Source organism: Marmota flaviventris, chromosome 8 (genome assembly GCF_047511675.1).
Source record: "Marmota flaviventris isolate mMarFla1 chromosome 8, mMarFla1.hap1, whole genome shotgun sequence".
NCBI classification, from domain to species: Eukaryota; Metazoa; Chordata; class Mammalia; order Rodentia; family Sciuridae; genus Marmota; species Marmota flaviventris.
The window spans coordinates 46,086,653-46,106,195 of NC_092505.1; positions in this window are offsets into that span (position 1 = coordinate 46,086,653).

Consider the following 19,543-nt stretch of genomic DNA (forward strand, 5'->3'; position numbering starts at 1 on the left):
ACTCAGAAGGAAGCTAATGAAGATTTAAAAGCAGAAGGATGACATTCATAATGTTATTTCCAGAAAGATGGATATGATAGTGACACTGAGGATCAGAGAAAGGAATTTGAGGCAAAGGCAGTTTTGTCCTATTTAGTGAAGAAACATGCATGGAGCCTGTTATAGGATAAGGCTCCAGTCTGTCCCCATACCTTTTGCATCAAAGTTTTAAATTTGGAGCAGGTTATATAGGTACTAGAGAAGAGTATTCCGGAAAGGCATGGCCTGTTCTCTTCCCACTTTTACAAGTACCTTGAGGTTATTGCTCTTCTGAGGACTCTCTACTGTCTAGGAAACGAATAAGAGTACCATTGCAAAGTTCCACTTCAAGGTCCCCACAATCTGTTGAGTCTTCAGTGGTCAAGGATCTGTGTTCCCATCCGTGTTAGTACATGGGTTCTACCTCTCTGCTTATATCTGTCTCCAGAAAAATGGGAGCAAAGAAGGGAATTCTGCTCTCCCAAGATTCCTTTTGACCTCAGCAGTTGTTCCTGCACCTTCTTTCTTTATCATTGTAAGCCGTAGGATAAATAAAATACTTGGGAATCAATCTAACAAAAGAGTTGAAACACCAATACAATGAAAACTACAGAACACTAAAGAAAGACATTGAAGAAGATCTTGGAAGATGGAAAGGTCTCCCATGTTCTTGGATAGGTAGAATTAATATTGTCAAAATTCCCATATTACCAAAAACATTATACAGACTTAATGTAATTCCAATTAAAATCCCAACAACATTCATTATAGATATAGAAAAAGCAGTCATGAAATTCATTTGGAAAAATAAGAGATCCAAAATAGCCAACACAATCCTTAGCAAGCAGAGTGAAGAAAGAGGCATCACAATACCAGACCTTAAACTATACTACAGAGCTACAGTAGCAAAAATGGCATGGTATTGGCACCAAAATAGATATATAGATAAATGATACAAAATAGAAGACACAGAGACAAACCCACGTATATACAGTTATCTCATACTAGATAAGGGTGCCAAAAAATACATTGGTGAAAACATAGCCTCTTCAACAATGGTGCTGGGAGAACTGGAAATCCATATGCAGTAAATTGAAATTAAACCATTAGCTCTCATCATGCACAAACAAAGCTCAACTCAAAGTGAATCAAGGACCTAGGAATTAGACCTGAGACCCTGCGCCTAATAGAAGAAGTAAGCCCAAATAATCATCATGTTGGATTAGATCCTGACTTCCTTAACTAGACTCCTAAACTGCAAGAATAAAATCAAGAATTAATAAATGGGATGGATTCAAACTAAAAATCTTCTTCTCAGCAAACAATCTATTACATGAAGACAGTGCCCACAGAGTCGAAGAGAATCTTTACTATGTGCACATCAGATAAAGCACTAATCTATAGCATATATAAAGAACTCAAAAAACTTAACACCAAAAAAATAAATAACCCAATCAATAAATGGACTAAGGAACTGAACAGACACTTCCAAAAAGAAGATATATAATCAATCAACAAACATATGAAAAATGTTCAACTTATCTACTAATTAGAGAAATAACAATCAAAACTACTCTAGGATTTCATCTCATTCCTGTCAGAATAATAATTATCAATAATATAAGCAATAACAAGTGTTGGCAAGGATGTGGAGAAAAAGGTACACTCATACATTGCTGGTGGCACTGCAAATTGGTGCAATCACTCTGGGAAGCAGTATGGAGATTCCTTAGAAAACTTGGAATGGAACCACCATTTGACCCAGCTATCCCACTCCTCTGTCTGTACCCAAAGGACTTAAAGTCAGCATACTATAGTGACACATCCACATCAATGTTCATAGCAGCTCTCAATTCACAATAGCTAAATTGTGGAACCAATCTAGATGCCCTTCAACAGATAAATGGATAAAGAAACTGTGGTACACATACACAATGGAATATTACTCAGCATTAAAAGAGAATAAAATTATGGCATTTGCAGGTAATAGATGGAATTGGAGAACATTATGTTAAATGAAGTAAGCCAATCCCCAAAAAACAAAAGCTGAATGTTCTGATAAGTGGATGCTGATCCATAATGGTAGTGGGGGGCTGAGGGGATAATGAAGTAACTTTAGTTGGACAAAGGGGAGGGAGGAAAGGGGAGGGGGTATGGGGGCAGAAACGATGGTAGAATGAAATGAACATCATTACCCTTGGTACAGGTATGACTGCACATGTGGTGCGACTCTACAACGTGTAAAACCAGAGAAATGAAAAGTTGTGCTCCATTTGTGTATAATGAATTGAAATGCATTCTGCTATCATGTATAACTAATTAGAACAAGTAAAAAAAAAAAAAAAAAGAAAGAAGAGTGGAGCAGGGGAGATCTGTGCAAGACCCACATCTTTTCTCTGGATCAGTATGGTTTCAGGAGAGAAGAGAAATGGTAGCAGGCATATAACTGTCTCCCATAGATGCCATACAAGAAAGCTCACCCCTCCTTGTACAACCAAGGTCAGGGGAGGTTGGGAAATGAGAAAATAAAAGCAAAACAAATATAAAGCCTGAGGAGTAACAACATTAAAACAACACACATACACACAGATAGCTGTGAATGGTTCCCAGCCACTCTAGTTAAAAAAAAAAAAAAAAAAAAAGCTATTAAATAATTAAGTGGGCAGATGAAGTGAAAGAGTCACCTAGAGCCATCTGGGGCTGAGCCCCTGGCTTTCTGAAGCACAGCATCCTGAAGTGAAGACAGTCTTCATTTATTTGTTCATTTTTTGGAGTCGTTAAATAGCTAAACTCTTACATTTTTTTCCCCTATACTGTCTCTTTGGATTTGCTGGACTACTTTGGGAATACCAATTTTATTGTGTGTGTTAGGTAAGGCAGTAACATTTTCATACAGTTTTAGAGAGTGGCATGACTGAGAGTTGTAGAAGGGTTAGGAAATGGCATTCACTTTCCAAAGCTGCTCTGATTACTCTGCCCTTTGTTCCTATTTGCCCAGTTGTGTACGTCTGTCCTCTAACTGGCTTCCCTCTCATTACCTGGCCAGATCCTGCTCATTCTCTGAGACCCAACTGAGGGTTAAGTCTTAGTGAAGACTTTCCTTTCCTTCTCAGGCTAAGCTACACCTGACTTTTGAATTCCATGGCTTTTTATATATGTTTTGTTTGTAGTAATTACAAGGCACTTAACATTTTAAGGCGTATCTTTCACTATGACTAGACCTGAACACCAGGTCTATCTGATTCATCTTCCTTTCACCTCTTGAAAATAATACAGCTCTTGGTGCATGAGGGGCAGACAATACATACACAAATAAGAGTAAATGAGCTGACCGGCCTATTTGCTTCTCTTGCTGACACCATGGGTGTAACCAGTGCTCTCAAGCACTGTGTGGACCTGACACTCCCATGCTCTCTCCTAGTGACTGGGTCCAGGTGAATTTGACTGGCCTTTGCCATATAGGTCACCTCCTCTTTTGGGCGGGGAATTTTCATGTCTGGGTGTTGGAAGACAACTCCAGTACTGAGTCACAGTGCCCGTGGGCACTGTGGTTCCATTCCGTGTGAAAGGTCTCCCTATAGCATTCCTGCAAGATGAGTTTTCTAATTAGCTTTCCCTTATAAGGTGCCAGAGGGGATGGTTGGTCAGCATTAGGGCCCACAGATGGGGAAACAGCAGCTACAAGACTTTGCCTTAGGCTATTGGGTGGGCTAAAGCATGGCAGTTGACATCTGGTGAGAATTTAATGACTCAGTGCTCTATTCTCCATCCCAGGTTCTTTCATCCCCTGTTCTCTCCATTCCGCAAGGCCTGGACCTCAAGCACATAAACTATTGTATGATGTGATTGTGACTTCACTGCTGGCTACATTTTGCATTGATCCAGAAATGTCCAGTCTTTAAATGGCTGTAACAGGAGGATAGGATGCTTCTCTGAGTACCATTTAAATCTAACATCTTTGGGCTTCACCAGGAAAGGATTAGGCAAGACCCAAGCATTTATAAGTGGTCGAGAGACTGAATAATGACAGAATAGCAATAACACTGAAGGTGTGTTCTGTCTTTTGACTATATAAAGTGTTTCATAAGCCACTGTATCAGTCTTTTGAAAATAGTAATTTTAAAAAATATATCTCTCTTTGGAACAAAATTATAAATGTTTCAAGTGTTAAAAATTGAAAAATGTGTGTGGGGGGGGGGGGAATAAAAACAACAAAAATAAATTCACTTTTAATCCCAACACTAGAAATAACCATCACCAATTACTAGGTATTTCTGCTTCATATATTTTTTAGCTTATTTCCTTAGAGCATAAGGGACTGATGGTAATTTTCATCTTATAGCAGAGATGGCAAAATTGTTGGAAGGGTCATTTAGGAAAGGAGAGATCCAGTAGTCCTGATCTTGGGTACACACAGGTCACAGAGTGATCATATAGTCTTAAATGTTTCATTACAAATTCCGTAAAGTATATTCTAGCCCTTAATTTCTAGCCCTAAAAGAAGGTCAGATAATTCAGATACAATGTCAACACAAGCTCAGAGCTCTGAGATGAAAGCTGATCATTACATTTCAAGTTTTATTGCAATGAAAAGTTCATGTACATTCAATGAGCAAAAGGCACCTAAATTGATTCTTAACCTCAGACATGCTGACAGAATTCCTATGAATGAAGGGACTGTCTTGTAAATTAATTCTTTACCTAATTCGCATCCATTTCCATTATGCCCATGTTTCTGGGTTGCTGAGGTCTAAAGAGGGAGGGGGATGAGGTAGCTCACAGGACTGTGAATCAAGACAATCTGGTATCATTTCGCTCCAGGAAATAAGCAACAAGTCAGTTATAACATTCACCATTCCTGAGCTAGTTGTGGTATAACAGATAGTTTTCTGCATTCAAATTATATCACACCTTGAGATTTAATTATACATATTCCGTGGGCCACACCCTCTCCTCTGATGCCCAGACATCAGGATACGAAAAATTTTCCTAAACTACGTGAAGACTGAAAGAGATGGAAATGTTCACTTTTGAGTGTCAGGAGGGGACTCCACATACCTCTTCAGACTGGGAAAGCTAGCAGAGTAGGAGAGGAAAAGGACTTCTGGCTTTTCATATTTGCATTGCTGGTCTGTGATTTCTTAAGATTTTCTTATCATAAGTTGCCTTCCATTTAGGGGAGAACTTTGATTCTGAGAACCAGAGGAAACAGGATAGGATGCAGAAGAAAAGAACAAGGGCTGGCAGCATTGCCTAGTCCTGGGTTTTGGCCTCAAAGGACTGAACTCACTGACTCAGAAGATCCTTCCATATGCTTGCTTCTTGGAGGATAACACAGTTTAGGTTACACAAGAAGAGTCTCTCAGGGTAGGTACCATTCAGGAATAAAGACTGGGCACTGGCTGGGGCATTCTTTGTATTGTATCCTATTGTGGATTGGCAGCAAAAAAAAAAAAAAAGAGAGAGAGAGAATGCTTCAAGCATAAAATTTACAGAAACACTCAAACATTGTTTAAATTTTGTTGAGTAGGGGTAATTGTGATGTTAGGAATGATTATAAATACGGCTATCAAGTGTGTTTTGTATGCTACTTGACATACATTTTTCTCTCTATAACCCTGGAAAATAAATATCCTTTCTTCCATTGCTCACATGAGGAAGACAATGTCCATATAGAAAGAAAATAAGTCTCCCCATATCACCCCAGTAGATAGTAAAAAGCTAGCAAGTGAGGTGTTTCCAGCCAATGAAATTTCTTTCTCTATTTGCTCTCATTGGTACTGTATTAGAGCCGTGGGTTTAGTCCATTATGGAGAATACAGGATGCAGTCTAGAGACTCTTGTGCCTCACATGTCTGGGCTACTTTCTGAGAAGGCCTCACAAGCATATCCAAGTTACTGGGTGGCATGACTATATGTCATTTTGCAGCAAAGGATGTGGGCCTAGAGGGAAGGATTGGCCTCATGAATTACAAATTATTTCCTAAGGCATCATCTAAGTAAAGAAAGATAGAGGGTTGATTTTTCAGGGTGACTGGGGAGAAGAGGCTGCAGTGGGACCCAAGGTAGAAGCCAAAGGCCTATAGCTATTTCCTGCATCTGTCAGGGAGGATCAGAGCTCACTTATTTTTCGTCTGCCTCAAACACATAGATTTTTTATTTAGAAAAGAGATTATCTTTAGACAAAAGTGGCACCAATATCCTGCCACCCCGATTAAAAGCAGGATGAAGATAAAATGATTTCTCTATCCCTCATGGCCTCTGAAGCCAACGCCTCCCAGGGAAATGGCCCTCTCCCAGCGGCAGCCAAGCTCTCCACCTTTGAAGCTGCCTCTAAACCTGTTTGCTTTTGGAGCCCCAGTAAGATTTGTGCTTGCTGCCTCAGGCTGGCCCAGCTAGGCTGCTCATGCTGAGACCATGGCTGGTTTCCCGGGTGAACAACCATGGCAGTTAATTACATCAACCCAATTAGCAGCAGCACCCACCTTGTGCAAGCAGGGCTCACCTGCAGTCTCACCCATGTCTGGCAAAGGCCCTGGGCCTTAGTGGGGAGGCTGGTGAATTGGGAAGCTAAATGTTTAACAGTGACCTCTGCTCAGAACACTCTTTTCTTGGAGATAAGTGAGGAAACTGGAAAAAGACCAATCTCTTACACCATAGTCTGCTAAGCAGCCTGCAGATGGTAATGGTTTTCAGATGATTCCACTGGGTAGGAACGGAGTCTTCCCTCAGCACCTAGTGAATGATCAGAGGTGGAACATTATTAGATTTTGCCTTCGGTAATGAGGCTGGTTTGCGGTGCCTCTAACAGAACACTGAGAGACAGAGCCCTCTCTATGAAGGTGGGAGGTAGGCAAGGGGATGTGACAGCTGTTTTCCTTGGCTCTGCACTCATGTTTTCCACCTTTATAGGGAATACGAAGTGCTGGGTTCAAAAGTAAACTCAAACACCTATTGGCAGCTTCCCTTGGGCAAGTTGCTTAAACTCCATGGGCCTGGCTTTTTCTATTTGTTGAAAATATGATTATAGAAATTATATACGGATGGAAAACCAACCGGTGACTGCCAGGGAGGAGGGAGGGAATGCCTACAAAGGGCAGCACAGGAGGACAGAAGAATTCTGTGCCGTGATTGCAGTGGTGGCTGTGCCACTCCATGCATTTTTCAAAATGCAAAGCACCTCATTCTAAAAAGTATGAACTTCACTGCGTGCAGATTTAAAATATAATTAACTTTTTAAATTGTGACTGAGATCATTGTTCAGGTGGTGCACGCCTGTGATCCCAGCAGCTTGGGAGGCTGAGACAGAGGGATCATGAGTTCAGAGGTGGCCTCAGCAAATTAGAGAGGGCCTAAGCTACTCAGTGAAACCTTGTATCTAAAAAAAAATTAAAAAGTGGGGGTTCTCTAGGGATGTGTCTCAGTGGTTGAGCACCCTTGGGTTTAATCCCTGGTACCAAAATAAATAAATAAATATATTTTTTTCAAAGGTCAATTATAAAAATGAGGATGATAAACGATTTAAAAGTACTTAGCACAGTATTGGCTGGTACATGTACTAAGTATATATAAGAAACTTTCCTTTGTCTCTTGAGTCTGTTTTCCTCATCCATAACATGGGAATTAAAATGTTACTTTTTATAAGCCTAAATGTTTTATCTTCTTCATAAGCATGTTTCAATGATAATGTAAGATTATGAGTGTAAATACCTGATCGGCAGTCAAGACACAGTCATTCATTCATTCATTCATTCACTCGTTCTTTCTTTCTTTCTTTTTGAATGCCCTTATTGGACTGGGCCTTGTAGTAGGCTCTGCAGTTAAAGCATAGCAGAGCCAGTCTTCTCCATCCCAATGTAGCTCTTAGTCTAGGAAAGAAACAGACATGGAAACATCAGTTTGATGAATGGTAGACATATGTAGTTCCACTTGCTATGACATTTTTTCTAATAGCATCTAAATGCATACTTCAGTGATCAAAGAAGACTTCCTGAAGAAAATATTATCTACAATGAGACTTGGTAAGCAAGTAGTGGATAGGCCCAAAAATAAACAGGGGAAGAGGAAAGGCTACTGCAGGCTGAAAATAAAAATTGTGCAAAGAAAGATCTAGCAATGAGGGAGACCAAGGCTCTTTGAGGACAGTACATGTGTCAGTCTGGTTGGGGTCAGGGATGATTCATCCTGAAGATTCAAACCTCACACAGGGTGTTGGAGCAAGCGACCATTAAGGAGCCTTCTACTCCCATGGGTATATACTTTTATGATTCTTGGATCTCCTGTACCCATTGTGGGTGACTGGGGTCTTGGACCTTTTCTTGTCCTTGGGAATTGAGTCAGAAGCCAGGAGACTGCCTCTGTGTTGAAGAGTATCACCTTTTAGTTTCTTTCATTTGTTTTTGCATAATCACTCAGCTGCCACCCTGGTGTTTTTACCACCAGATGGGAGGTGACAGGAACCATGGAATGGAATCAAGTCTTCTAAGGTGGCTGAATGATGTCAACCCAATTACCAGAGACAGCACTATTGGTGTGGCACTACCCCTCAGGTATCTGCACCTGTGTGAACCTGGGTGGAATTCTTTCATATGGCCTTGGCAGTAAAAACTACTCCTTCCTGCCTTTTTTTTTCTTCTCCTGAAAAGGAAGTGGCATCAGCAGTAGAGCAAAGCCCCAATGACCTTAGGAGAGTTCTGGGAATGACAAGAAACACTGCAACTCTGAATATATGGCTGAAAGGCTAGAGCTCATATTCCACTGTCATGCACCAAGACAGCTTTCACAGTTATTAACTAATCTCAGACTGTTTGCAAACAGCCACTTTCCTCCCAGCTCCTGCTGTTCCAGACACCTCAACTCCAACCCCCGAGCCTCCTCAGATCCAGCCTTAAGGCCTGAAGGCGAGAAACCTGGACCCTGCCCTAGGTTTTTTTTTTTTTTTTTTTTTTAATTCCCTGACTGCATAGAATGTTTTCTTGTTAAGTGTTGTAAATATTAACTCTTTGGAAGACAGAGGCTAACTGGCCAGATAACTCTGCTGGGCCATTCTAACTTACAATTTTATTAAGTATGTGGGATGTTTGAACTGGTTGATTTCTTAGGTGTCTTGCACCTTTAGCCATCTATGATTCTGTGAATGATGAATAAATTCAGATTTTCCATATCAGAGGCCTAATTAGCTGGTATTCATCAGAGGAAGGAGTCTGTAGTCTGCATCTGAATATGGTGGGAACTTGAAATCTTAGATCCATAGCTCCTAAAAGTGAAGGATGATAGAGTTTGCCCTGAAGGCCTTTGGGGATGTGTTCCAAAGTCATCTAGAAAGGCGCTGGAGGAAGATGGGGATGGCTGTCTGCTGATGGGGCTCCAAATTCCTGACTCTTGCTTCAACACAAGCAGTCCTGATTTTTCCTGTATTGTACAATGGTATTCCACATAAAATTTTATTTGAAAAAATATTTCTGTATCTTTGGAGCAAATCCTTAAAATCTTGACCTGGAAACTTGCTCTCCACAGGGTCTTGGGCATTTTACTTAACCCATGATGGCCTCAGTTTCCTTTTCTATAAGTGGAAACTATAGTTCTATCTCACAAGGTTTTAGAGAAGCACAAAGCATTCCAATACGACCTGTGGCATAAATAATGAGCTTGATATCTACTAGTTGGGTATAAATCCATTCCATGTTTACTTCCTTGAAGTGGAAATCAAGTTCTGAGCTACTCTATAAAGAACAAAGAGGATGGTAAACAAAGATTTGTACACACACACACACACACACACACACACACATCAGAAACTGCCAAGAGAACATTTCAGCAGTGACAATTACACTGCAACACTTGTCATTGTTGTGTTACCAAACAAGGTTGACAACAGCAAAATTCTATTCAACCACAACTTCAGAGGAAGATCTACCCGATAGCCACCGCAACAGCATGGATTTGGTTACTGCAGAGTAACTCTCTGACCTTACCAGGTTCAGATTTGTATCCACATGGTAGCTATACAGGGGAAGTTGAATAACCAGTTTGGTCTCTTGAGCTCAGGGTGTGGTAGCTCTAACACTTGAATTGTCTCCTTTAAATTTACTAATTCAACCCCTTGTGCTCTTTCTCTCTGGACCCTCTCTGAGTTGGTGGGTCACTTGTTTCTACCTCTGGAGACAGCACAGCCTTAGGCAGAACTTTGTGTGAACTCCTTCCCTTTTTTGAAGGGATGCTATTTTCCCAATGGGACATCTTAGAACTTTCGTGTGTCTTCTCTTAAGCCCTCTGTTCTCATATGACTAATTCGAGAATCCACCCACACTGGAGGCCATTAGGAGGTTGCAAGGAAAGATTTCCAGGCAATGTTCTAGTCCCAAATTGGATTGGTACAGAACTTGGATATGAGATGGTGAGGTGCCCTCCCATGGGGTCCTGTGCTAGGCTGCTTGGACAATTTATCCCTGGGCTGAGGTTCAGTTCTAGTCCTGTAATGAGTCGTCTGTGTCAGCTTGGCTCAGACACCTGGCTTCCGTGCATTTCCTCACATATGGAATTCTCATGTCTCTTGTACGTATATTTTTTCTCTGCTGGAACATGTGCAGGGTTTCTCCTTCCCTTGTTAAAGCTTCTTGCTTTTGAATCCCATCTGACAACAAATTTGGGTTTAGGTCTTTCTTGACATGGCCTCACAGACGCTGAGAATACCTCTACTTGTACTATCCTTAAAGAGCTTTGAGTCCAACACCTTCATTTTATAGTTGGAGAAAACAAGAAGCGGGGTTAGAAAGTAATTTTTTCAGTGTCTCTAAAATTCTGAGTGAGCTGAAAGTGCAATTCTTGGTCCATTGCCCTTCCTGTTGTCTATTTTTCTCCTTCACTAATCATGTGCGTGGGCAGTATGAATTCATGCAAACTCAGAAGTTTCTTCTCTATAGACCAATTTAAACTCTGGAACAATAGTAATGAATATGTTCCTGTCCTAAAAGCTATTTTCTAAGTGGAGGAAGACAACCCATGAACAAAATAAGTTAGATAAAATGTAAGTAGAAAGTTAGATAATAAATGCATGAAAAAAAGTTAAACATAGAGTGGAAAAAAAAGGAATGGCAACTGTCAGAGTTCAATTGTAAAGAGACATCATGAGAGACTTTTCCAGGAAGGTGTACTGTGATTTCTATTTGATAGACATAGGAATGGGCCCTGGGGACACCTGAAAGAAGAATAGCTCAGGCGTAAGCAAGAGCAAAATGCAAAGGCCCTGAGGCAGGAACATGCTGAGCGTGTTCTAGGAGGAGTAATGAATCCAATTCCACTGGAGTCAACTAACCCAGGAGAGAGTATACGAGAGATAGAGCAGAGAGATAGTTGGCTCAGATCTTGTGGGCCATTCACTTGGCTGGGGTGAGAGAAAAGCTGAAAACTACTTTGAGCAGAGGAGTAGCAAGATTATGCCTTTAAAGAATTCCTGTGCCTTCATGTTAAGAATATATACGGCAAGAGTGGGGTGGGGGGGAAGCAAGGAGGAAAACTAGAGAGTACTGCAGTGATTCTGCAGAGAGATGAAGGTTGCTGAACCAGGATGTTGAGCGAGTGGAGGCACAGAAGCAGCTTCTGCGGACAGCAGAGATGGTCATACACACAGTGTGTAGGCGTGTGAACAAGGAAGAAGTAGGAAAGAATTGCACCGCTCAGCCGGGACTGAACTTGGCCTGGGAGTGGAGATGATCAGAGACGGCTTCTTAGAGTGGGAAGTATCCCAGGCTAAAGCAATGCACGCTGTAGGGTGACCAACTGCCCACGCTTGCCAGAACTAGGCTGATTTGGGCATTTCTCACTCCCAGGTAAAGTACCTTACTGCCTAAATTCCCCAATGAAGCAGGAGTGTTGGTGGATGAGAGTGTTCTAGGCAGAAAGAACAGAATATAAACACCCCAGATAAGAGAGGGAGGTGCTAGCAGGCAGGGAGGAAAGGGGAGCAGAGCTACCACAGGTGGTGCTGAGGAAGCAGACCAGGGCTGCAGCGGCATGCAGAGAGCCCCGATTCCCCAAAAGATGGCGATTTGTTTTGATGTCATCTGAAGAGTAGATAAACAACTTACCAGTTTTCTCTCACTTTAGCTTATTTACTTCTAAAAAATCTTTCATAGATCATTTCTAGGTTTTTAGGGGAAGAAAAAGGTGAAAAGCATGTAATCAATACATGGAATGGGAAATATATTTGCTCTGAAACATTCCAGGAGAGGGTTCCATTGCCACTTGGAAGTTCTGTTGTCAGATAAGGTCACCTTCCCTATTAAGCTTTTGCTTCCCTGTCTGCACTAAGGACACCATTATTTTCCTAGGCTCAACATCTCAGACTCACGGTTTTTGTCTTTTTGCCTTGGTGACTTTGGCAGCCTCCAAATTCTTATTTCTTTTTCCTTTAAAGTACCTCTTCTGATGTAGGCTGTCCTCACATGTGCTTTGAGAGCAGGTAAATAAGGTGGAGACCATTGGTCAGTGAGATTGGATGACCCAGCCCAGGGTACATGCAGGCAATGGGGGAGGTTCTCTAGATAATTTAAAACCAATATAAAATGAATTAGAAACCAGTCTGCTTTGTATGATTCCCTTGTGCCAGCAATTACAGATAATGACAGTGATCAAACCTCCTCCTTCTCACTGGAGCAAAGGACTCCCAAACCCCTTCTCTAGCCTAGATTACAATAGCATTTTCTTCATTGGTCTCCCTGACACCTTTCTTCTTCCCTCCAAGTCCACTATGCTGATTTTGTTAATACACCATCCTCTGGCTAAACCACCACCTCTGGCTTTTCCAAATCTCAACCTTCTCCCTGAGGTTTAAGCCCCAGTGCCTCAATCTAGCTTCTTGCCACGCCCTCAGTAATGCAGAGGTAGGCTGCAAACTTTTGAAACTTGTGCTGTTTACACTACATTCCAGCCAGGCTTGATGGGACACACCTGTAATCCCAGAGGCTCAGGAGGCTAAGGCAGGAGGATCCTGAGTTCAAAGCCAGCCTCAGCAACTTAGCAAGAAACTAAGCAACTCAGTGAAACCCTATCTCTAAATAAAATACAGAAAAGGGCTGGGGATGTGACTCAGTGGTTAAATGCTTGAGTTCAATCTCCACTACCCAAAACCAAACAAACAACCAAACAAAAACCTCACTACACTCCAAACCTTCATTTCTAGGAAAGTCTGCGCCACAAATTTCAGGATTTCCTTCTGCATTAGCAGGGAGTAAAACTAACTCCCAATACTACCATTCACTGCCTGTATGACCTTAGGCTGGTCACTTTCCCTCGAAGGAGCTCGATTGTCTCATTAGTCAAATTAGAACAATACCCGTAGAGCTGAAGTCACAGGATTGCAGCAAGGGCTGAATGACATCATGGTTGTGCAAGCTGCCTCCCACATGAGCCATGATGATTGTTGTAAGTGGTAGAGGTAATGATATTCGTCAGCATAGCTATTGTCACAGTTATAATGCTGATGTTCATGGCAGTGCATGACTCTTCACTTTTGCTTGTGTTGTCTATGTTACTTCCTCCTCGTCATTTAAGGAACAGCTCTAGATCAACTGCCTTGCAATATTTCCCTGGGCTACACAGCCTATCCCAAACCCTCAAAAACCTGCCAAACATACATGTATCCTTTGTATTCAGGCAGGTACCACACATATCTTTTCATATTTTGTACATGCTCTTTGCACTTGGTCTGCAAGTACCACATCTTATGTTAGTTCAGCATTCCTTTCAATGCAGAACACACAACAGATTTTAAATCAAGACTTGCCAAAATGAAAGCCAGGTATGGTGCTGCATGCTGGTGCTTCTAGCAACTCTGGAGGCTGAGGCAGGAGGATCACAAGTTTGAGGCCAGCCTTGGCAACTTGTCTCAAAATAAAAAGTTTTAAAATGGCTGGGGATGTACCTCAATGGTAGAGTATGGGTCTACATGTGTCTAGTTTGTGAGAGGGTCTGGGTTGAATCTTCATTACTGGAAGAGAGAGAGAGAGGGAGAGAGAGAGAGAGAGAGAGAGAGAGAGAGAGAGAGAAGAGAAGAGAAGAGAAGAGAAGAGAAGAGAAAGAAGAGAGAGAGAAGAGAGAGAGACTTTCCAAAATGTGTGAATGAATGATTGCATAGACTGCATGCCCCACCCCAGACCCTCAAAGCAAAATGCTAATAGTGCCCTCTGCTGTTGACCAATGATTTTGTATTTGAAATGCTTGGGGCACTGTGTACTAGGAAAAGCAGCTGAAACATCACTTGTAGAAGAAGTTAGGGAGTCAGAAGGGCCACATAAGTTTGTTTTGTTTTGTTTGTTTGGTTGGTTGATTGTTTTTTGGTACCAGGGATTAACCCCAGGGGTGGTTAACCTCTGAGCCACATCCCAGCCCTTTTTGTTTGTTTGTTTGATTGTTTGTTTGTTTGTTTTGAGACAGGGTCTTGCTAAGTTGCTTAGGGCTGCACTAAGTTTCTGAAGCTGCCTTTGAATTTGTGACCCTATCGCCTCAGCCTCCCGAGCTGCTGGGATTATAGGCATGTGCCAGCATGCACAGCCACTTAAGGTAGGACAGTCAGCCATCTCTTTTCTGCACAAGTGATGGACAACCTGTTTGAAGTTAAAACACCCTCTCACTTTTGTGTTAAAACTTTCTCTTTTCAATTTGTTAATTGTGGCCAGAGACTATTTCTACATGTAATTATATGAAAATTGGATCTGAAAATTATAAAATTTTTCATGGGAATAATGTCTCAAAAGAAAAACACACAAAAAAAAATTCATGAGAGCTTGCAAAATACTCAGAGAGCTTACATTCTTATCTATTTTTGTCCTTTCTAGGTGTTCTGAGGTAGTAAAATAGCCACTGTTTTCTAATGTTCCCCTGCCCTGTTCAGGGCATTTTCATCTATTAGCTCAATTCAATCTCCTGAAAACTCATAGAATATCTTTCCTTTACAGATAACAACTTTAAACGTGAGAGGGTTAGGAATGTGTCCATCATAAAAGAGCTAGGAAGAGGCAGCAAGGGGTGCAGGTTTCTGTGACTCAACAGCACTCTTCTCTACTATTCCATGGATTCCTGTGATGGAGTTCTGGACTAGGAGCCAGGAGGTCTGGGTGGGAGTCCATATTGTATCACTAACATTTTTAGTAAATCTGAGAAAATCACAACTCTCCCCTGGCCTCAGCTTCCCCAAATTCAAAATAAGGGGTGCGACCACCACGTGCTTTCTAAGGCCCCTTCCAACTGTGAGTCAGTATTTGCAGTGGCCTTCATTTGCTCAACTGTAAACACACAACCCACAACCCCATTGTGGCAATGATTCTCTTGAGGTCCCTGTCATGGGCTTGTTCTCTTCAGCCCTCTGTGCCATTCCAGTATAATTGGTAAACCTACCTGCATACAAATGAAGGGTTTACTCTGCCACATTGAAAAAAACAATATTATCTACTACACTGATTCTGAAGGTGAGGTACTTTAGAGTTTTCAGTACAGTAATGAGTCATATTTGACATATTTGACAGTGTTCAGCTGGTAGCGCCTTGGTGGGCAGTATGTCCCAATTCATAGGCACACCTTGGAGTCCCCAGGAACAATCCCCTACGTGGTGTCCAGACTTTGAAGTGGTGCACCAGTGCTTTAAAGCAAAGTTCCTGGTACAGGGAGCAACATCAGATGTACTTTTTATTACCCTTAGAGACAAAAATACATCACTCAGAAGCCAAATGTCTGGAAGAAAAAATCTGCACACTGCACTCAGCCCTGCGGCCTGGAAGTTCAGACAAGGCGCACAGTGCTCCCTCAGAGGAAGCCAGGGCGTGTTTGAACAGAGCTTTAACCCCAGGTGACCGGCTCAGAGCAGAGGCAACGACCATCTTGCTGAAGACAGTTGCCTCCTTCTGGATTTCCACTGGAGTGTGGAGCAGATGGTGAGACCTAGGGTCACACAGCTCATGTCTCCTCCTCATCATCCAAAGACCTAAACGAGGTCAGAACTGCAACTCGTCCCAAAGTACACTTATTTTTTAGTTGGGAAACTGACCTTCTGCTGTGACTTTGACTTCAGTCAAAATATTTATCTAGCCCCTATTTCTTTTCCCCTGCATGTCTCCTGGGATGGTGTGGAAAGTTAGTGACGCCAGTGCTAAATGTCAAAGAAAAGCATAAGCGTTCTCCCATGAAGTGACACTGTCTAGGCCAGGGAGCTCTAGCCAGGTCTTCCAGGGCTGTTCTTGACTCCATATTAAGTGGCTAAAAGTAAGACCACTCAGAAGGCAATTGCGCTAACAGGTGTTACATTTTAACTTGAATACTGGGGTGCGGTTGGGGTGGGGGGAGATGAACCTAGTCTTTATTTAATTACCAATATTAACTTCAAAGAAGTATAATTTTAGTTCATATTATCTTGCAAGAAAAACATGTCCTGAAACTCTGAACTTCAAATATAGAAAAGAAAAACACTGCTGTCTGTTCAGTCAATGTTGCTAAACACTGGAATATCATGAGAAACCAGAGTCTTACCCTGGTGACCAGCAGCCTTGAAGTCAGTTTCTGAGCCTCAGGGAATCTATAATTTATTCTAAATCTAAGGAATATGATTGCTTAAGACCTTCAAAGGCATTTACAGACTTTAACAAACCAAAAAGCAGGTAGATAGAACAAACAAACTAAGTGTGATTGGATACTTATTGCGTAATGTTCTCCTTGACCCTTTTGGTTTTAAATGAGGAACATTAACCCCATTAACTTCTGCTGGAGATGATTTTCTTCCAGTGACTCCCAAGGTTTCTGAAACTGCATTCCCTGTGCAATCTTGGGGAAAAAAAATAGCCTTGAATCTGATGTTACATGGCTTTCAGATTTTATTAGAAGACTTACTGAATTTTCCAAATGCTTTAGGCTTTTCAGATCTCATACCTGAGGGCTGGAATGTCCTCATCCCTCCCATCTCTGACATGAAAGTGTAAGGACATGCACACGGGCTCCAGGGCCTGCGGGATGGAAAGTTTCAAATGCTCACAGGCAGAGGGAATGTTCTGGTACTGTCATTGGCTTCAGTCTGCAGGATGGGCTCCCTCAGCGATTCCTGGCAGCAGTTACTCCTTTCCTGTTTGGTAGGAAGCACAGTCCTTGAGGGCTTCACCCCACCCACTTAAATAATGACTCCCTCGCAAGGGGATAAAATAAAACTTCCTCTTTACCTGGTATTTATTTGAATTTTCACAGCATTCATTAAGGTGCTTGCCCGAGGCAATCCATAGTAAAGATCCCATTCTGCCCTACCCCAAAATACTAACTTTAATATGAACTCTCCCTGACATCTCTGAAGGCCCAGTGTTTTAGAACCCAAGAAGCACCCAGTTCAAATTCAACACCCTCCAGTTGAGGACAGTGATAGTCAGAGGTCATGGGACTCACATCTGCCTGTTGGGAGTGGAATGGGCAGGCACCTAAGAACCAATTCAGCTTTCCTCTCTGTAACCCTTCCCCTAGACCCAACCACTTTCTTCTCGGAGTCCACTGGGCCTATTCCACCTACCAGAACATTGACCTTATTTTATACTGATCGTTTGTTTACACTGATTTTTTTTCCTACTTTATGTGGACTTCCATAAAGGAAGCAGTGTAATTTTCTTCATCTCTGAATACTGCTCCAAACCCACTACTGAGTGTCCACTCAAAAACTGAGGACTGAATCCACAAATGACCAGAACGTCACTACCCCATCTTCCCTATGACTGTTCATGTTCCCCATTTATAAAACGAAGATTGCATTGATGTGCCTCTCAAGATAATTATGTAGTTATATATGATTGCCAAGTGCTCCAAGACCATAAAATTTTTTATAAATGCCAGCCATGATTATAACCCTTTGAAACAATGGGATACAGGATTAACAAGTGGAAAAAGATGAGACAGAGCAGGTAATGCTTCTCGCCCAGTCCCTGTTCCTCTCCCCACCCACCACCAGACAGTAACTCAGAGTTAAAACCATAAAGTGGGAAAAAGGGGTTTAACTAGGGTCTACCCAGGATTTCTTGGACATATGCCATCATCCTGCCAAAGTCTGACAAAGGGAGCTTGAGGCAAGATTTCTTACTGGTGAATGATTCCCAGTTCACTGTTGAAATGGACACTCAGATGAAGAAGGCACCTGGTCATACCTACCTAAAGCTTTGGGGGCCTTCAAGAGCTGATGAGTGATTAGGAGAGGGACCGTCAAGGTGAAAAACTGTCAGACTCGACTCTATCTGGATCTCCTGTGTGGCTGGCCTGCCAAGGGGAGGGCAGCAGGGCATGTCTTCTTCTTCTTTTGTTTTTCCTTCCCCCAGATGTATCATACAAAGGGGCCAGGAAAGGTGTGTTGCTTGTTGAATAAATGGGGCATTCAAACTTTCCTCCCAAGCAACACATCAGGAAAAGAGAGGGCAGGAACATCTTTGGTTATTTTATTGTGGAGCCTTAACAAGATTTTTGAAGCCAGAGGTGACTCATTAATCCAAACTTTCACATGATTGCTGCCATCCATTGTAGTGAAAACCAGGATCAATAATCAGATTGTTCCCCACTTGACATCGTCTGGCCTCAGAGGTCAGCAGTGGGCACAGAAAACATTGTGATTTACAGGGAGGGGAAGGGAAGCGGGGTGTGTGACAGAATTTGCAGTTCTAACACAGCCGTGAGCTCAAGAATGGGGGATGTTACTTGTCTAGATATGTCTGAAGACGTCAACCCCGTCCAAATCAAAGTGGGCCCCACATCTCATATTGGAAACATCAAATTATCTGGGAGTAGTTGATTGGTGGGTGGGCTACTGGGACTATGTAGGGAGGTCACTTCCCATCACAGGCTTCTTGGCAGGAGGTAGAACCATGGACTTGTGGTTTGGAATTTTTGCCAAATGGTTCCTGTTTCCCTGAAGAGTTTTGGATGTGGGATCAGTTCAACTTTTTCCCACTTCTCAGCCATTCCACTGTCAGCCACCTCAGAACACTGAATGCCTTGGCATAAGGAGCTGGTGAGGTGGCCCCCATTATCTCCTCTCTTGACGTCAGTGAGGGAGTTGTTCCCTGTGGCTGTCTTATGGGAAATAATTCAGCATTTGTACTTCAATTAAAATTCATAGGTATATATTATTAAATGATACTGACTCATTCCATGGCTTCTTTTCAGCTGATTAAGTGCCAAAAAAATGTTACATATGTGTTAATAATGATGAAGAGTGCATTAAACCTAAGATTTCCTTGTCCGTTGACAGTGCTGTGAAGCAAGCACTTCACCCGTCTGGAGGATCACTGTGTCCTGTGTCTTCTCTAGAGAAGAAACTTAAGCTCAAGAGTCTTTCTGCCTTTGAGGGAGAGGAAAAATGACACTGGACTACAATCCTCTTTCCTTTTGTGAGCTTCACAAAAGCAGCACTGGGCACAAGGTATGTTCTCCAATGTGGGCCTGAATCAAATTGAATTATGCAACTCATATTCAATATTTGTCAAAGAAGGGGAATCACACACAAAATCACAAGATCAGG